The sequence below is a fragment of the Chlorocebus sabaeus genome, chromosome 10, assembly GCF_047675955.1.
Source record: "Chlorocebus sabaeus isolate Y175 chromosome 10, mChlSab1.0.hap1, whole genome shotgun sequence".
NCBI classification, from domain to species: domain Eukaryota; kingdom Metazoa; phylum Chordata; class Mammalia; order Primates; family Cercopithecidae; genus Chlorocebus; species Chlorocebus sabaeus.
Window position 1 is genome coordinate 126,821,411 of NC_132913.1, and position 19,255 is coordinate 126,840,665.

A 19,255-nucleotide genomic window follows, 5' to 3' on the forward strand; every position below is an offset into this window, starting at 1 on the left:
GCTCCAGTGGATCTCTCCTTTGTCTGTAGCACAGCAACTGATGGGGCAGGATGCTGGTGTGTGCACACAGCCCAGCTCAGGACAGCCACACCAGGGGCTGCACGCACAGCCCAGCTCAGCCCAGCTCAGGACGGCCACACCAGGGACTGTGCACACAGCCCAGCTCAGGACAGCCATGCCAGGGGCTGCACACACAGCCCAGCTCAGCCCAGCTCAGGACAGCCACACCAGGGACTGTGCACACAGCCCAGCTCAGGACAGCCATGCCAGGGGCTGCACGCACAGCCCAGCTCAGGACAGCCATGCCAGGGGCTGCACGCACAGCCCAGCTCAGCCCAGCTCAGGACAGCCACACCAGGGACTGTGCACACAGCCCAGCTCAGGACAGCCACACCAGGAGCTGCACGCACAGCCCAACTCAGGATGGACACACCAAAGGCTGTGCACACAGCCCAGCTCAGGATGGCCACACCAGGGGCTGTGATTGCCCACCGTGGCAGGGCAGGCAGGGGACGGCCAGGATGGTGGGTGAGGCCCCAGGTGTTCCGGTGTTTTGTCAGACTGTGGCAGGCACAGGCCACAGGGACTCCCAGCCGGACGGGTGCTGCAATGCCCTGGCTCCCAGAGCACCTGCAGAAGCAGTCCCAGGGGACCCTGAGGTCCCCTCCACCTGGTACGGCAGAAGACAAGATGGCCTCGCTCACTGTTCTCTGCGTTAGAGCATAAACCCCTTTCCAGCACTGGCTGTTTGTTAGATGTGTGACAAAAAGACCTTGGAGAGCTTCTGCACTGAGATGGGCAGTGGAGGCTGAGTCCCGCTGTCCATCTGGAGTCCACAGCCAAGCAAATCTGACAGGCTGGCAGTGACCCCACCACTCCAGCAAGAAACCAGTACCCCTGTGGGCACACTTGGCAGGGCCCAGAAAATACAGACCCACCAACCCGCATCTAAAATGCATCTCTTTAATTCCAGAAAATCAAGTCAAAGTATCCTGTCCGGGAACTCAAGCCAAGTAGTGAGTTAGGTCAAATAAGGCATGATCCACAGTCATGAACTAGCAGACTAAGGCGGGAGGCTGGGTCGAGAGGATCCTATTTCTTTTTTGTTTCTTTATTTGGAAGGGGGGTGATGGAAGTTCATTACCAGAAGCCAAGGAGGCTCTCTTTCACCGCGTCTCTCACGTGGACCTAGATCGTGCTTTTAACAGCCAAATAGAAACGACAAGGGACTAAAAGCTGGGGGGAGGCAGGTACCCAGCAACACTAAGCGCAAACCTTGCTCAGGCCTTTCAGTGGGAAAAAGAACATTTCCGATCGGAAGTTATCACTCAAAAAACAGCATGCTTCATTAGATACAGTTTTACTTAAAAAATACAGCTGAATGTCCCTATGGACATGAAATGAGACCACCCTCCTGGCCTTCAGGTTCAGGTGTGAGGCCAGCGGCCAGCTCCCCGTAGCCCAGAATCCCTTGGAAATGACTTTCCTTCCCAGGTACCTGCTCCAGCTGGGTCAGTCCTCAGAAGGCTTTTCCCAAAGGGCATCCCGTGAGGGGCCAGGAGGTCCATGATACATAAACTGGAAAAGGCTCTTCTCGGCAGGGCCCCGCTGGCTTCTCTACTTGGGAGCTTCCCAGAGCTTGAGTGTACCAATTGCCTTCTTAATTTCTCTGAGCTTCCCCCAAAGAGGTTTGAACAGGGCCTGCCCCCCTGCCCTCAGTTTTATGGTGAAAAACTTTAAACACCTTGCAAAACCGCAGGGTCCCAGAAAACCCTATTTGAGAAGGGCCCTGCCCTCTACAATCAAAGGGGGATAAAATCTACCCCAGCAGGGGCGGAACATTAACAAGGGCAGAGAGCAGGGAAGGAGCATGGGAGAAAGGTCAAATTCTTGCTACCAAGAGGTGGTAAGGGGTCAAGAGCCTGGCAGAAGCTGAGAGTTGGAGCCTGAGGCCCACCTGCTTGTGGACACAGGGATCCCCAGACCAACACACAGGGCACCTCCAGGCTTCCTGGAGCGTAGCAGCGGCTACGCACAAGACATCTCTGGGCTTCCTCCAGCCACTGCGCCTCCAGCTGCTGTGCCTGGCCACGTGGTTTTCCTGTGTTTTGGGTCCATCGCACCCTATACTGGGAAGCTAACCTGTATCACCTGGACATACAGTTTAGGTGCTCCCAAAACACCTGCACTCAGCGGATGGCGTAAAAAGCCTGACAGTGAGAACACCAGCCTCCTTCCTCCTTAGAAAACCTTTCTAGTGGGAAAACATTTAACAAGTATTTGCTAAGCACCTGCTAGGCCCCTAGAACTCTAAAAGTAACAGAAGGACTTTAAATCATCCACTTGCAATTTACTAACTACCACTTGTTAATTTGACAGAGACATTTCTAGAGAGAACTGGGCCACGCAAATACCTGCCCATCGTCTCCCAGCCCACCCTCTGCTGCCTATGGGAGGAAGAGCAGCTCATTCTCACAAGTCAGGCAGAAAGCTCGTGGATGCTCCGTGCAGTGCACGGTCACTGAAGTGTCACATTTATGCTAAAATAGAAGTGCCCCATGATCTACCTCTATCACCTCACAGTGACTCAGACAAGGACCGCAATCACCAGGCAGGGGCAGCCCCTTCTGAACCTGGGCACAGAGCACTCAGTGAGGCTGTCCCTTCGCTATGGGGACGTGGACACTGGCAGATCCTGGTGGGCCTTGGCAGAGGCCTGACTGATCAGATCTGCACTTTGGAAAGGTTCTGAAAGCTGTGGATAGGCTCACAAGGAGTCTGGAGGCTACTCGGCTCCTAGGGCAGAGATGGAAAAAAAGAGAGAGTAAAGAGACTGCAAGGAGGTTGGCCACTGTGTTTCGGAAACTGAGTCCACGTTGAAGGTGGAAAGGAGGGAAGAGCTCTGTCGGACCTAGGCTTCTGAGTGGGTGGGGCTCTCTCTTTCTGGGAAGGGACAACAGTAGTGGGAACAGCTGGGGCACACAGAGAGGTATTTGTGGGCACCCCAGAATTCCTCATGGCTGAGGCTCAGGATAGCAAGCAGAGCTGGTGCCAGAACAGGGAGCTGGAAGGAAGGGGAGCAGGTGAGCCTGCCTCAGAGGCCTCGGAGGCAGCACAGCCCACCCAGGCCAGGAGCTCAGTGTCTCAGCTTCTTCATCTGTAAAATGGGGCCATGTCAGGCCTCCCTCAGGTCATGTAAGTGTCATCCAGGTCAGGACTATGTGCTCTCAGGACAGGACAGAGGGCCACAGAAGCTAGGCCTCTGCTCTGAGTCAGGGGGCAGGTGTGTGGAGGCCAGGGAGGCCCAGGAAAGACTCTGTCCAACGGCTTCGGGACAACGCCTGTCTGATAAGACTTTTACTGCCAGGGAACAGCTGCTAAGGGTTTTTTAATAATGTGAAAATATGACTACAGTAAACTGTCAAGGGTGAGAAGCAAAAGAGCAGATTTTTATTCATCCAAAAGCTAGCGACATACAAATCAACGAGAACGAGACAAGACAGGAGCCTGAAGGAAACACATGAAAATGTTCACAGTCGAACCCAGGGTGACAGGAGTAGGAGGAGTCAGAGAGATTCTCCCCTTCATATATATGCCTCTGCCCTTTCTAAAACTTCCCAGAGCAAACAGGACCTCCCTTACCATTAGAAAGGAGAACAATGCACCCTGGTTTGTTAAAGGAGAAAGCTCTTGGCATTCTCACTTTGTAATTTGCTGTTTCCTTTCATGCTCAGCCTCTGGAAGGCTTTTCATTCTGTTTTGTGTCTCGTTTACCATTCCCGTTCAGCTTCATTTTATTTCTTAAATGGACATCCTCACCAAAACCACCACCACCAACAAAATCACTACCAATGACTTCTGCACAAACAGACCAGAGAAGCAGGCCACCCGTGTGAGTTCTAGGGCAGCTGTCTTTCCAAACCACATCACAAGTGCCCCAGAGCCCTTCACTATCTTCCTCAGCCTCTGCACTGCTCTGTCACCAACTCACACTTCATTTGCAACAGCTTCTTACAGGGCGCTGAAGGAAGAGCCAGTCATCAGAGCTACCAGGCAATGTGCGTATCTACAGAGGGACTCTTCGTCTTCACAGAAGCAGGACAGAGCTGAGGATGCTGTCACCCCCATTTTACACATGAGGACACTGAGGCACAGAGAGGCTCAGGGACGGTCCAAAGTTAATCCAGCAAGAAAAGGGCAGCACCAAACTAGACCCTGCACGGGCTGACCTGCAGCCATGTCCTTGACCACTCTGCTTGTTCAATCAGAAAGCCACCACTCTCAAAAGCACACGCACATGCACGTGTGCAGGTATGCACACATGCACGCACACATGCACGCACACAGAGGACGTGCTCGGCCGTATGTGTGCCCTGGGCTTGGACACCAGCACTCTGCCCAGAAGGAGGCCAATACCCGCCTGGACCAGGGACTCTGCAGACAGTGGCACAGGGTGGTCATAGCCAGTCCTGCAGCGCCCTGGCCCAGCTGGTTTTCTGTTTTTTTCCCCATTTCACTGGCTACAATGTCTCCTTTTTCAGATGCAGGCAGCCAGCTGAGTGCTGACACTCTAATTCTAAAGGTCACCCCATGACATTTCCTGCGGCCTCAACTACCTTGCAAGGCCTCGGCAGATCAGGGTCACAATGCTGGCTGGCATTTAAGAGAAACAGCGCTGTTTTCTTTTTTAGGACTTTGCATTTATCTAATCATTTCTGGCTCTTTTTCCTTGAAAATAAGTCACTCAATAACAAACCGAGGCAGCACTGCTTACATGTGTCTCTGGACAGGGATGAAACGGGGTGCGTGTCCACTGCCAGGCCCCGGAGCTGTGCTTCAGTCGGGTCAAGGGAGCATGGGAACCAGGACTTTCACCTCTGCCCGGGAGATTCTTCGGAGCAGATAAATTTAGAAAGTGTGGATTAATGATTAATGATTAAACTCACTCACCAGGTCTGTCAAAAATGGACAATCCTGGAGCCATTTGCCCTACTTTCCCTCAACATTCAATGTTTGATTGTCCCCACCAAAAAAATGATCAATTCTCTAGCTGGTTCCAAAAGATGTTCGCGGGGCTGCAGGGAACAAATAAAACTCCCATTTCTGTTTGTTTTCATGTTTCAAAAAAAAAAAAAAAAAAGGAATTAAGTCTTACGCTGCTTCCTACAAGGGCTGGCCTGCGTATCCTCAGGTCAGGGGCATGGGTGGCTCCCCAGAAGCCACTGGACCCCACGTGCTGCTCTGCGTAAGTTCTGACAGAAGTAGGGACTGAGGACAAGGCAATCACGAAGGCGCCTGAGCCCCCAACCTTCCCACAAGCAGCCAGCACTTGCTCAAACCTCGGCCGGAGGACAAGGCAGGCCCACAGCTCCGTCAGACACCGACCAGGGCCTCCAAAGCAGACGCCACTCCAGAAAGGGTCCAACGCTGCCCCAGAGAGCAGCGCTCCGTGCCACCAACCTGTGGGCAAGCCACAAAGATCCCACTAGAAGATGGGACCCAGAGCTTTGCACTGCCATTTAACTCAGACACTAGTGTGACAGCACAGGGTTGAGATGGGGGTGCACAGGTCAAGTCCAGACTCTGCACCTCCCCGGCTGCCCAGCCGTGAGCTGCTGTGGAGCCATGCTGTGCTGCGGTTTCCTTAACTGAGGGAAGCTGAAGCAGGGTGTGAGAATGCCTATGACCCGGGGTCACTGCCGGCTAACGAGGCCTGGGGATGCCATGCCCCACTGGCAGCGCCCATCACAGCACCAATGTCCTGTCTCGGGATCATGCCATGCTGTCACCGTGAGCCCCATCCCCTCAGCACCCTCTGGGCTCAGCCCCACCTGACACAGGGCTACGCCACATCAAAGGCCCCAATTCAAAAAGAAAATCTTAGAAAAACTATGTTTATCACTTTAGAACTTTTGAGAAAACTGAGGCCTTGAAAGTGAACTTTCAAAACAAAAAGGTAAATAGCGTTCTTGGAATTCAAGCAGCAACGTGTGCCTCTTCCACAGATCCCTCACGTCAAATCATTATTCCCGGTGCCGCTGCTGCTAAGTGCCTCTGTCCCCACACGGCCACCACTACTGATGCTGAGATGAGAAGACATCGAAAAAAGGCAGGAATTAGCACAATATGGAAGAGATATCTGTGTGTCATGGGTCTTTAGGTTTGCTAAAATAAAACATATCTCACATGATAAAAAATTAATGGACAAAAACATAAACAAGAAATTCCAAACCAAATAATTCTCATCACCAAACATTTGCTGACAGCAAGCTCAGGGAACAGCAGAGGCCCGTCTGGGCATTCTGGAAGCAACCAGACCTAGGATCAAATCCAGGCTTGACAACAGCTTGTCCTGCTGGCGCCCTGGACAAGCAATGGCTTCTAGAAGCTGGGGGAGCCCCTGGGCATCACGGGGAGATGAGAGAAGATGTTTCCAGAACCTGACACACATGTGTAGGGATCCAGACTCGCCAGAGCTCTTGCACCTGAGAGGGAAATAGGGAATCCTGAAGTTCAAGTGCATGCACACCGTGGATACTCTGGGTCCCAGCAACCCCAGCTGTTACAATCACACCATCACCGGGTGAATGCTGTGCACTCTACAGGGGCCTCCTCATTTAGTCATCATAGCCACTGGGGAGGCAGGTGCCCCTGCAGCCTCATTCCACCCACATCTGGTGCGCAGCCCACACAGGATCAGCAGCGATAGGAACAGCCGGCCACTCTTTACAGAGCTGTGAGACTGTGGCTAAATCATTTATCCAGGACCCAACAACGTGGAAATCATGACACTCCACCTACAGGGGCTAGGCTAGAAAGGCATTAATCAAACATTTAGAATGATTTTCATTTAATTATCTCTCAGAGACTTAACTGTGTCATATGATGAACAACACTATTTCCTCCAAAATGTACTGAGTCTGGAAGCATCCCTTCATCACCATAGAGTACCTTTTTTTTTTTTTTTTTTGAGATGGAGTCTCACTCTGTCACCCAGACTGGAGTGCAGTGGTGCGATCTTGGCTTACTGCAAGCTCCACCTCCCGGGTTCACGACATTCTCCTGCCTCAGCCTCCTGAGTAGCTGGGACTACAGGCGCCCGCCACCGTGCCCAGCTAATTTTTTGTATTTTTAGTAGAGATGGGGTTTCACCGTGTTAGCCAGGATGGTCTCGATCTCCTGATCTCATGATCCGCCTGCCTTGGCCTCCCAAAGTGCTGGGATTCCAGGCGTGAGCCACCGCGCCCGGCCCGTCACAGCCTACCTTATTCCAAATATCCAAAACCTGGAACTGGGGACAGCCTGCCACCATGAATATCCTCTCGGCGTCAACACATCCACTGCCAACGTCAGAGTGAAAATGCCTCATGACTGGTTCATCCTATACAATAGGTTTATTCGCTTTGTTTTAAATGCAGAAAGGTGACTACCAAGTAGAGATTATTTCAGTAGAGGGACAGAGCGTGGTGCAATGACCAGGATGGAGGTGACTAACCCCAATAAAATGCTGACATGGTCTAATCTCAAGCAGATGTTCTGATCCCTTCGCACGACCATGGCACTGGGGCGCCGACACCAGAAGAGACAGGCACACGAGGCAGGGCAAGTGATGTTTATCACAGCTGCACAACGGGAGGGTAGCAGCACGTGCTTATTTGTACTAATGTTTAATAGGCTAAGGGCCAACATTTGCTTACTGGCTAAGTGATTTTCAATAGTATGCATGGAAACAAAAGCAAATTCCTTGAGTGAGAAGCGTCATGGGTGGAATCATGAAGCAAGGTCCCGCCCACCTGCACTGGTGGCCTCCCAGCAGCTCTCATAGACCCTGGACCTAGCACAGCCCAGCTGCAGCCCAGGGACTGGCACAGCTGCTCCGCTCTGCTCCCAGCATGTCACAGGGGAGGCACACACCAGACGAGTCAAACCAGCAACAGAGCAGAGAGCCTGTGGGGATGCAGCTGGGGACCAAGCAGATGGAAGACGGGGAGTCCTGGGGCTTGGGAGGCAGGGGAGATGGAGAAGGCAGAGAGGCCCCATCAGAGGACTCCCTGCAGCGCTCCACGAATTTCTCCTGAATTCCGTCCATAAGTGCCTTTCAATCCATGCCACCAAGGGCATTTCTGCTCCTTGCGACGAAGTGAACTCCCCCAGCACAGTCAGCGCATCCCTCTCTCTAACACAGAACGTCTCTTGCAGTCTCCTGAACAACCTTGGGAAGGAGCATAAATTCAGCAACACACTGATGCTGGCCCAGGCCGTGCACTGTGAACCTACTCCCATTCCAGTACAAGCATTCCCTCTTTTTACCCCAACTGGGAAATTTAAACAGATTAAGCCTCATCCATTCAAATCACTGATAAAGGATGATTCTCAAACCCTCCGTCTAGAGCCTTCCTGAGAGTGCGGTGTAGATGGCTACTGGTCACATGTGGTTACTTAAATTGAAATTTAATTTAATTTAATTTGAAATCCAGTTCCTTGGTCACACCATCCACGTGTTGATGTGGCCACTGATGAGCTCAACAGCCAGGCATGACCAGTGGCTGCCCTGACAGGCATTGCCGCTATGGACCCTTTCCACCATCGCAGAGAGTCCTGGAGAGGAAGACCAAGGAGAACTCTTCTTTATAAAGACCTCTTTGTATCCCAGTGTCTTTTCCTCTTTTTCCAAATGAGCAGGAAAAAAAAAATCCCAACTGAACCTGACTCTGCTCCATCCATGTGGATGAAGCCAGGCTGGGCTTTCCTGCAGAACAGGAATGAAGACGCAGCAGTGGACACAGCACACCTTCGTTCCCCAGAGAGCCCCAGCACCAGTGGACACAGCACACCTTCATTCCCCGGAGAACCCCAGCAGCAGTGGACACAGCACACCTTCGTTCCCCGGAGAACCCCAGGAGCTGTAAAAACACCCGATCCTCCCCTCTCCAGTTCTTACAGAATTTTTCCAACTGCTCTTTCCTTCTTTCTCCTCTTCCATAATTGCATGCTGCGTGACGGGAGGGAGAAGCGAGAGAGAAGGGAAAGAAGCAGCTCATTTTCCTCATTCCATCCATCATGTCCACACTGTGTCAGGAAAGGTTGCAGAGAGAAGCGCCTTCGGGGTCCACGTGGGACCCTTCCCTGGGACAAGGGCCCTTGGCTCTGGGCTTCTCTTTTCCTGGGGCTGCCCATCCAGAAGGACAAGCCCTGCCCCCTCCTCTGGGCTCCAAGAGCACTGCCCATTCCTCCTGCTGCTCCTGCTCAGCTGGGTCCCTCAGCCCCATCGGGGAGCAAGGCCTTCCTGCAGGAACCCCTTCAGGCCAAGCGCAGCCAGCACTCCTCATGCCCTTCATTGAGCCAGCCGGGCGCCACCCCCTTACTCAGCAGCAGGAGGTCCCTTCTGGAAGGGGGTATCTCCCTCTGCCCAGGCTCTGCTTCTAAAGTCTGTCTCCCATCCCAGCCATGATGGGGGCGATGGTGGGGCCGTGGTGTGCGTGTGCAGCGCGACGACTGCCGCTGCCATGAATATTCCTCCTGCCTGCTGAGTCCTTGATCTGCTCTCAAAGTAACAGCTCCAGGGCAAGAGCAGCAGCCCGAGGCCAGTGATGCCAGGTGAGGCTCCCACACTGGCCCACATTTCTAAATTCTGCTGGTGCTTTTTTTTTTTCTCTCTCTCTCTTGAAACAGGGTCTCCCTCTGTCACCCAGGCTGGAGTGCAGCAGCTTGACATGGCTCACTGCAGCCTCAACTTCCCAGCTCAAAGGATCCTCCCACCTCAGCCTCCTGAACAGCTGGGACTACAGATGCGTACTACCATGCCTAGCTAATGTTTTTAATTTTTTTTGTAGAGAAGAGGTGTCCCTATGTTGTCCAGATTGGTCTCAAACTTCTGGCCTCAAGCACTCCTTCTGCCTCAGCCTCCCAGAGTGCTGGGATTACAGGTGAGAGTCACTGTAGGCCTATTTGTTTCTTTATGAAAAAAAGTAAAGAGTAAATTGTGATGAAATACTACAGGGCTACTGTGGTATGATTCCTGAATGGTAAAAACCTCACCACGCTTTGTTTCTGCATCAGGTGCCTTGCCCACCACTACTGCCAAGGAGAGTACGCCTAAGACTGATGCTACAAGTCTTTTCTTAAAACAACAACAACAACAATAATAAAAACAAACAACAACAACAACAAAAAACAGGCAGAGGATGGGGGCTTCAGAGTCCTTTACTGTGAGGTCAAGAATAATTCCTAGTCATGGAAAATCATCTCTAATGACGTTCTAAACAGACAGCTCACCAAATCAATCAGAAAACATGCTTAGTATCATTCTCAGGCTGTCCAGAACAGAAAACCTAACTCCTGCAGGCTTTATTGTGAAACGCTTAGAACTCCATCCTGATTGGAGAACATGGTCCTTTGTGATGGACAGGCAGGCAGCGGCCAGAGCCCAGAACCCAGCATCAGCCAAAGGAGGCATCAAGCTGAATTCTCGGGTGAGTTCATTTCAAAGTCAAGGGCAAGGCCACCCTGGCAGCAAATTCTTCTGGCTACTCAAATTCAAATATTGCAGAACTAGCACTAGAGTTGCCAAGCTAGAAAATAGGAGCAGAGAGAGGAGGCCCCTCCACAGGAATCCAGATTAGCAAAACCCCTTGCTCTCTTCATCAAAACTCAGACAGGTTAGCTGAAAACCTGGGGACGGAAGAGCTTCCACCAGGAAGGAGAATCCACGCGGGGCCGTGACCAAGCACTGCAAACACCGCAGCAGGTGCTGCCCCTCTTCCAGCAACACAGCGGAAGCAGCCCCGCCACCAGTGACTTTCTGGTGGACGTGCTCCAGCCCCAAACCCTTGAGCCAGGACCCAGCCCAAGAGCACAGCACCCTCCACTCTCCCTGCGCCTGAGCAAGGCAGCAATGTGCTTCGTGCAGAGCGTTTCGTGGGCACACCCCTGCAGGAAGCACCATCACTGCTCAAGGTAGTCATCTAAGAACCGCTCACTCTTGAGAAGGGCAGGTCATCTTACTCCTCCCCAAAATAGTCTCTCAAGTCAGGCTCTCACCCACAGAAGGGACTCGCGGGGCGTGCGAGGAATGGCGTTGTGGTGATAGCCCCAAGCAGGGGGCCATGCGGGCTCAGGCCCAGGACGCCTTGGCAGGGAGAGGAAAGGGGTGGGCACTGCCTGGGCACTCTGCATGCTGGGCTGGGCATCACTGCTGCCACCTCATGAGTCCTCAAATGCCCCTGGGTGGGAGAGGTCATCACCTCCGCATACTGAACAGGAGACCAGCTCAGAGTTCAGGGCGGGCTCCTGGATTCAAAGTGGCCACAGAGCCTGACTCGAGCCTCAGGGCGCGAAGCACCTGGTCCTGGCCTGCTCCCGCCCCCCACCTGGCTTCTCAGGCCTGGGGACAGGAGGGCACAGGGACAGGCCTAGAGGACAAGGTCCCTGGAAGCCCCAACAGCTTGCCAATGTGAGATAAGTTTCTATTCCTTTTTATCGACGCTCCTGGATTGACTTGTCCTCCTCTGATGCCTGGTTCCTCCGCCATCGAGATCCGCCGTCTGGTGTTAGGGGGAACATACCTCACCCTTCTGCAGTTGCCACCGAGCACCCAAGATGTGGTCCGCAGGGCGTCCTGTGAGAGCATCACAAGCACCCCACGAACAAGACACAGCAGCGCGTTTCCTCGGTCTCCCTGCTCCTTTCTCAGGACGGCCTGTGGCTTGCTCTCCCTTAAAAATCCTCTCATCGATGTTACATTGGTAGCTTTCTTTTTTTGTTTTTTTTTTTTTAACTCACAATTGCGGAAAGCAACTGGTTGAGCTGTTGCCTCAAGTAAAAAATTCAAGTCAGCCCTGACGCTGTCCATGTTTTCTGGAAAAACTGCTCACTTGTCAACAACATCGGGCAGCAACTGCAGGCCTCACCCTCACTCTTCAACAGCGGCTGCAACAGCTGCATCCCCTGCGCTCAACTGCAGGGCGCGGCGCTCGCCGATGCTCTCGTGAAGCCCCGTGACAACGGCTTCTTCTCGGGGACCCCAGACACCCACCAGACCCCACAGGCCCGCCCCACGGCCCTGGGAACACTCGGCCCCAAGGTCCCACTTCCTTCCTCAGTCAAGCGCCTGCCTCCCAGGCCTCACCAGTCTTCATCTCAGACCGCCAGGTCCTCTCACGCCCCCGGAGCGCCCTCTGAGCCACAGCTTATAAAGCAGGTAGGACCAGCTCTGCATCAGACCCCTGGGTGCAGGCCCAGCACCAGCTGCTTAACCTCTCTGAGTCAGCTTCCTTCCCTACAAATGAGGATAAAAGCAGGATCTTCACAAAGCCCCGAGCTAGGAAGGCCTCGATCAGTGTGAGCTGGGGGTAGGAGTCCACACAGGAGCAGTACCTGTTGCAAGTATTTTTGTTACATGCTGGGAGGATTAAATGAGATAAGCCGTGTAAACACCAGGCACACAGAAAGCATGAAATGATACCAGGTGGTGGCATGGTGTTACTTTCATTATTAATAATTTGAAAAAGCAGATGAACAGCTCAGGCGCTGCTGAACTCAGAGCCCCCATGAGGACAGAGGCTATAACGTAACAGACATGAAACGTCCTAAAAGCTTTGTGCGCAAAGTAAGTTGTTTATGCCTGCGTAAACTCCCTGTTCTTCAAAAGATATGCTGTTTTTAAAAGGGACTGACTGGCGAAAACACCTCACACACAAGGCAGTGCCCCTTTGCCAGGCCCTACCATGCCCAGCCCTCGGCTCCTGGGGTCAGGAGCTGCCAACGAAGCTGTGACCCTTGTGCCCAGCGTGCAGGCTCCGGGGGTAACTGGTTGCTTCTGAATCTCCTCAGTGGGGCTTAGGAATGACATGCTGTGGATGCTGTCAAGCAGAAACAAGGCCCCTTCGGGGGCTAAGTTAGTAAATACATGTATATATAATATATATACACACACATAGGAGAAGGTGAATACTGGGCACCCAGAGTCTCTGTAGGGAGCCACACGGCCCAGCAGAGAACACACAGTGAGTGTCACAGTCCAGCCGTCCCCTCCCCATGTCAACAGGACAGTCCCACACTTTCTTCCAGCCGGCCTGGGGCATGTCAGGAGGCAGGGCCTGTGCTGCAGGCTCTGTGTTCTTAGCCTTTGTGGGGGGCAGAGGTGCCCACTGCCACGTGGACACACACAGGAGGCTCACCACATTCCTTCAAATGCAGATGATAAAGCAACTTGAGTAACATGAATATGGTCACACTCATCTGAAGATTGCTGCTGTGATTTCTAACTGCATGGCCATGACCAAGCAGTCAGTTTTGATCTAGGTTGGTAGTCAGGTTTCTGAAAGCGATGGCAGGCGCCTCGGGGCTGACACGGGGAGTCTGTTTGGCACACCTTCACCCTCGTTACATTTTCTGGACAATGGTAGGGAACATTCCTTACTCCTCTGGCCCGTCAGCTTGGCTGAGCCTGGTGTGTGTGGCTCGCTGTGGGTCTGCGGCTTCATTACTGGGGAGTCTGGGTCATCTGTGAGGCCAACAATGTCCTGCAGGCACTGACGGCCCCGGCTTCTGCCCCTTTCTTTGTGGAAGCCACTCTGTCAGGTCTGGGACAGAGGGCAAGAGGCTTTCAAACTTTTCCTTATTTTTGTATATTTGTATATTTAAAAAAAAGAAAAAACTATTTATTTTAATGCTGAAATAAGTTCTAGAAGTTTCCAGACTTGTAGGTAAATGAATAAGAACTGAGTTTGTTTTCCAATCATGTTCACATTATTTGTGATGGTGTGGCTTAGTTTCATTTAGTGACTAAATTCTAGCCATCCCTAGACTCATGGCCATGAAACTTGTCTTTCAAGTTGAAATACATTTATTTAACACACATGCACACACAATTCCATGTGCACACAGGAAGCTTTAGCAAGTGCTCTCTGACCCCATTCCCTAAACACGCCTGCGAACGAGGGTGCTGCTGCCCACACGGGCCCTTAACCTGACAGCGTTCAAGGAGACCACTCAGGAACAGCAATAAAGAGCTGTGTAGCCACCAGCATTTCAGATGAATGCAGTGCCGTGGGCAAGCGCAACGTCTGCGTCTCCCCAACGCTGAAATGATTCCTAGTGCCCTAGACTGCCTGGCTTTATATGAGAAACACTGTCTCTAAGTAACTACTTCATCACTCAAGGTCTCAAAGAATGCTGCCGACCTCGGTCCGCCTTGCTTCTAGAAACCGAAGGTTCTGGGTTTGGAGGGACCCCAGCTCTTCCCTGGGAAGTCATTTTCCTGAATAGATCTGACTTCCCCTTATTTTCCTATCATTTTCCATCTTTTCATCCATTTAGAAGGCAAAAGAAGTTTCTCTCTCTAGTGATTCCAGAAGCTACCTGGCCCATCCATGGTGGGTGAGCCCCCACCCAGGTCCAGCAAGTCAGTGACTGCAACAGAGGACCTCAGAGGCCATCTGGCCAGGCCCCATCCATGGATGTGTTCCTGCCCAGGTGCCAGCAAGGACTGACTAATACCTGACCCGGGGCCAAGCTATCATGTGTCCCATATTCGGTCCATAGAGCCATCAAATCATCCAGGCCCCGACACACTCGCTTCATACCTTTCCCAGTCATGATGCAAAACGTGAGCTGGAAAGGGTGCTCTTCACCTAAACAAGGTCAAACACACGGGCTACGACAGGCGCCCCACGTGCCCCCTATGTACCCCCCACACTGCCCAGGTGATGGCAGAGCAGCCAGGGCCCAGGGCCCACAGGGTTTTACATGGTGATAAGGGGTAGGGGGTGAATGCTAAGGGGCGAAGGCAGGACCCCACCTCAGTCAACAACCGGGAGACCCTGGCCTGGTTTCCCACACACCCCCAGGGAGCCAGAGAGGACGGAGAGAACCTTCTGCGAGGAGCTGCAGGGGTGCACAGGGGCATTCAGGAGCGTCCAAGGAGGGCCTGAGCCTCCAGAGTGCACCTCCCCAAGCGGGCCCTGCACCCCGGGCCCAGGGTGACCCGGAAGCAGCAGGAGCCGCAGGACCACAGGGGCCACTGGCAGGGTGGGTGATGCCATCGTTCCCACACTCGCCCTCTGGACTTCAGTACTCTGGTGAGCCCAGAGGCCCGAGTCATCCAGATGGCCCATCTCAGGCCACACCCTCCAGCTCTGTGCCTGCCTTCCACCCTGGGTGACCACGAAGGGTCTAGAAACCCTGACAGGGAAGGAGAAGAGAGCCCTGGGCACAAAGCCCAGGGCCTGGGGTAGGGTCCGTGCCCCAGTGGTCATCCTCAGCTGAGTGGGGGCTGTGCCCAGGACCCTCGGGAGACCATGGGCTACTTTTAGAAACAAGAGGGTGTTCTGTTTAGAAGCAGAGCACTGAGGAGCTGGAGACCCTGACACAAGAGTGGCTCCCCGTGATGCCCAGATGTGACCACTGGGCCCCAGGAGGGAGGGGTTTGAAGGGTGGGTACCCCAAGTCGTCAAAGGACCAAGTAGCCACAAAAAGGAACTCCCCTCCCACCACCAGTTGGGGACCTGCCAGAGATACGAGGGCCCAGTGGTCACTAAGGCCTGTCTCTGCAGCTCCATCAGCTCCATCCTCTCGCCTAGAAAAAGAGAGTGTCCCTGCCTCCTGGACCTCGCAGACTCACTAGAGACCCTAAACATGGTTTTCCAAATAGCCAAACGACAACTCCTGCTCAAGAAAACGCACGTGAGAGGAGCCCTCCTCACTCAGACAATGTTCTCGTGACCGCACTCGGCCTAAGCGAATGCTGCTGGGATGATTTTCTTCATGTTCTCTTTTAGAACAAGCAAAACGCAATGAGGATGTTGGAGTGTTTCGTGCTTTCTTTCCAGAGGCGTTTCCACCGGCCTGAAATGCCACCCCACGGCCACTGCGGATTTGGGGACTGTCACACACATCTCCGCACACCCCGAACCACATCACACTTAGCCACTCACTCTCTCGGAATTCCTGACCCCACCTGAAAATGGAACACAAGGCCCAGCAGCAACGCCCAGCAAAGTGTCGCCCTCCCCCCAAAGTCAGTGGCCACACAGCAACAAGCTGCTGCAAAGCAATGAGCCGCCAGGAGCCAAGGATGGCCCATCCCACCCCCAACAGTGAGAGCCGGGCCCGTCACACGCCCTCCCTGGGCCTTGGCACTCGTCCTTCCTGCACCTCATCACTCACCCTCCCTGGGTCCCAGCGTCCTCATCTGTGAGCTGGGGGTGGTCAGCATGCAGGAAGCCCTCCATGACCATGAGCTATCAGCTTAGGGACAAGAGAGCTAGAGACCGGGGGGAGTCCACTGCCTTGGGGATGCGAGGGAGCCACGCTCACCTTCTCCCTGATCAAGCTGGCCCCCTAGTGACACGGGACAAGAGGATAACCTGCTTGGCACTCAGCAACAGTCTTTCCTAATAAGAATTCCACACTTCCATGAGGCTATAATCAACCCGGGAGTGAGGAGTTACTTAGCTCCCTGTTTCCAGAGGGTCTTAGCCAAGTGAGGAATCTGCAGATCTCTCTGAAAGATCAGCCACCAAAGGAAAATAACAATAATGAAGATACTGTTGGTGGAATACATAACCTCTATCCACAGCCAGATACTGCTTCCAGAACTACACTTCGCATCCAGGTGAGCTCGCTACCTGTATTTCAAAAGCACAAAGATCTATGTTCATGGTGTAATCCAGGCACAGTGTGGTTAACAGGCCTCCGGGTGTCCCCACTTCCAGCCCAGTGCAGGGGTTCAGCCGCTGCAGAAACTCTGAATCTGCTCACACAAAGTGCCAAGACTGCTGTCCGCCAGCGCCTTCACTCCCCCGGGGCCTGTACCTGTGGCAGGGCGCTCACATTCCGAGTCCTCATTGCTTCCGGACCCAAGGGCAAGGCTGTCGCAGGCGAAAGGTGATTTCCCTTTCCTCTACACCCAAGCCCTCGGAAGCGCGTTGCAGGCACCTGGAGGTGGCACAATGCTCCCAGCTCCCCCAGAGGCTGAGTTCAAACATTCTAAGTGAATTCTGGATAACAAGCCGCCAGCTCACTGGAAGACACTGAGCAGTTACATAACAGCACAGAAAATCCCTTACAAGTTTCTTAAAAAAGAGTTAATCGTACTGACTTGGTACTTTACCTTCAGCCTAGACTTGCGCTTAATCCCAGAAACCGCTCCAAAAGCGTTTTTCTGAGGGCGTTCGGCGCCGTAACTCAGGAGAAACCCAAGTCCTGCTCTCCCGGCGGTGCTCGCTGAGGAAGAATTCAGCCGCTCCACCCTGACATCTGGTTTCTATTTCATATCCATGTTGTCACATTACATAACAAGCAGATGATACGAGAGATCACCACAGTGTTTCGGCTCAAGAGTCGCAAAGAACGCCCAGAACACTGTTTATATTCAGAGCCATGAACGTTCACCAAACCAAATTTAGTGCAGAGGCCGTATCACTCCAGGCTGAAACCCAGCACTTAGAGCAAATGCCCGAGGAAGCAAGAAGCAGGACCCCGCCTGCTCAGCCACCTCTCGCTAACACTCAGCTCCACTCCTGCTTCCTTCCTGTCACTCCACATCCAAGTTAGAGGGAAGTACAACTTATCTCTGGCCTGCATTTACTTCTGCACCTGGAAGGAGGTTTTGGCCTTGTAGACGGGCAGGAGCTCCTGCCGGCAAGGACCAGTGTGGGGCCCAGGGAGAAGACGGAGGTCAAGTCATATGGCCCCCACCGCGGGCAGAGCTCCGCCAGCAAGCATCCTGGGAGCTGGGGGGCCTCACGGGAGGCAATCCCCCCACACACCATCCCCTTCTCCTTTGCTCATCTAGGGAAGCTGTGAGGACTGGTGTTGATAAAACATTCCAATCGCACACTCAGGCCATGGACGTGGCCATGCCAGCATGGAGGCCAGGAGCCTCTAGCAGAAGTGTGTTCTGGAAGCTGCCCCCTCCCATGCTGCCACCTGGTCCCATGGGGCATGGAGGGAGGGTGGCCAGGGCAGCCCGAACCAGCATCAGGCACAAGGCCCAAGGAGTTTCTCCAGAGCAGCCCATCCTCTTCAGTCCAGAAAAAGTCAGATTCCACAGCAGCATCAGCCGTCCAGTTAGGGAACCCACTAAGGGGCTCTGCACGTGAAGGTGCTCAGAATCAAACCACTAAACCCCAGGATGCTCTGCTGGGGGAATGGTCCACAGCAGTCATTCAGCCTTGGGGTGAACCGTTCTGCCCAAGTGCAGGTGAGAACACAATACTTCTTATTAGCACACAGAATGGCCAAAGCCAACGTGATTAGTAGAAAAACCGACATCTCAGTGACTTGGGGGTCAGGTTTGCCCTGGATGTGGGTGGAAGCCCCAGGTGTCCCTCAAGCCTGGTCCAGGGCTCCGCAGGCAGCAGACACACCAACTCTGAGTGACAGCATTGGTGTTTAGCAGATTCTGGATTTCGCTCTCCCACCTGAAGCAAGGATAGAGAATGTTTCACAGAGTAGGTTCAACAGAAAATGGTCACAGTGTGTCTGTGAGACAGTGTGATGTTCCGGGAGGACGGCTGGGGCCGAGGGAAGGCCCTCCCATGAGCCCTACCTCCATGAGACTGCATAGGGCAGGACTGCCCAGCAGAAAGAGTCCAGCACAGGCACAAGGGCGGCCCCAGGTTGGCAGGGCTGAATGGCTTCAGGACCTCCCTCCTTTCCCCCCCGGGGAGTAAAGGCAATGATGCAAATATGATAAGCAAACAGAGGCCCCAAAACACAGACAGGGCCAGGACCCTGATGCCAACCAAGCAGACCCAAAACTGGGCCCAGGAGCACAGGGCAGGGTCGCTGAGTGCAGAGGGGCCTCACGCAATGCCCAACACTTCCCTCCAAAACAGACGCGCTGGTGAGAGGCTTCAACCTTTCACTGGCCTGACACCTGGATCTCTGCTGCCCTGTGCCAGGTTAGCCACGACCGACACCACCACGGCCACTGGCCATTTAAGAAAAAGAACCCTGACGTTAACCTGCTTGAGCCCTAACGTTAAGCCAGAGCAGCACCACAATTCCAAAACCGCGTGCAAAGAGCGCCTTTTAAACACTCTGCTGAGATCTGCGCAGTCACAGTGTGACAGGCAGGTCTTCTTGGCTACCTGTGGTTTTGTTCCAGCGTTACCAGGCACCTTAAAGGCCTGTGAGCTTTCGTGGGGTCAAGCAGCATCAGTTCCACTTTACAACCCCACAGAGTGAGGTGGCCGCTCTGCAGCCCCAGGGCAGAGCCTTGCAGCCTTAGGGCCAGGGGGGCGGCCTG

General features: G+C 53.5%; 1 protein-coding gene across 10 annotated transcripts in view; it reads right to left on the bottom strand.

Moving 5' to 3' along the window:
- Positions 1–19,255, bottom strand: part of HDAC4 (histone deacetylase 4) — a 352,930-nt gene that overhangs the window by 245,445 nt on the left and 88,230 nt on the right. The window contains exon 1 of one of the 10 annotated variants that reach the window (XM_007966869.3): positions 17,114–17,224. The exons of the other annotated variants lie outside the window; for them this stretch is intronic. The gene's annotated coding sequence lies outside the window, so the exon portion shown is untranslated. Of the gene's footprint in view, positions 1–17,113; positions 17,225–19,255 lie in introns of those variants that run through there. 10 annotated transcript variants of the gene reach the window in all.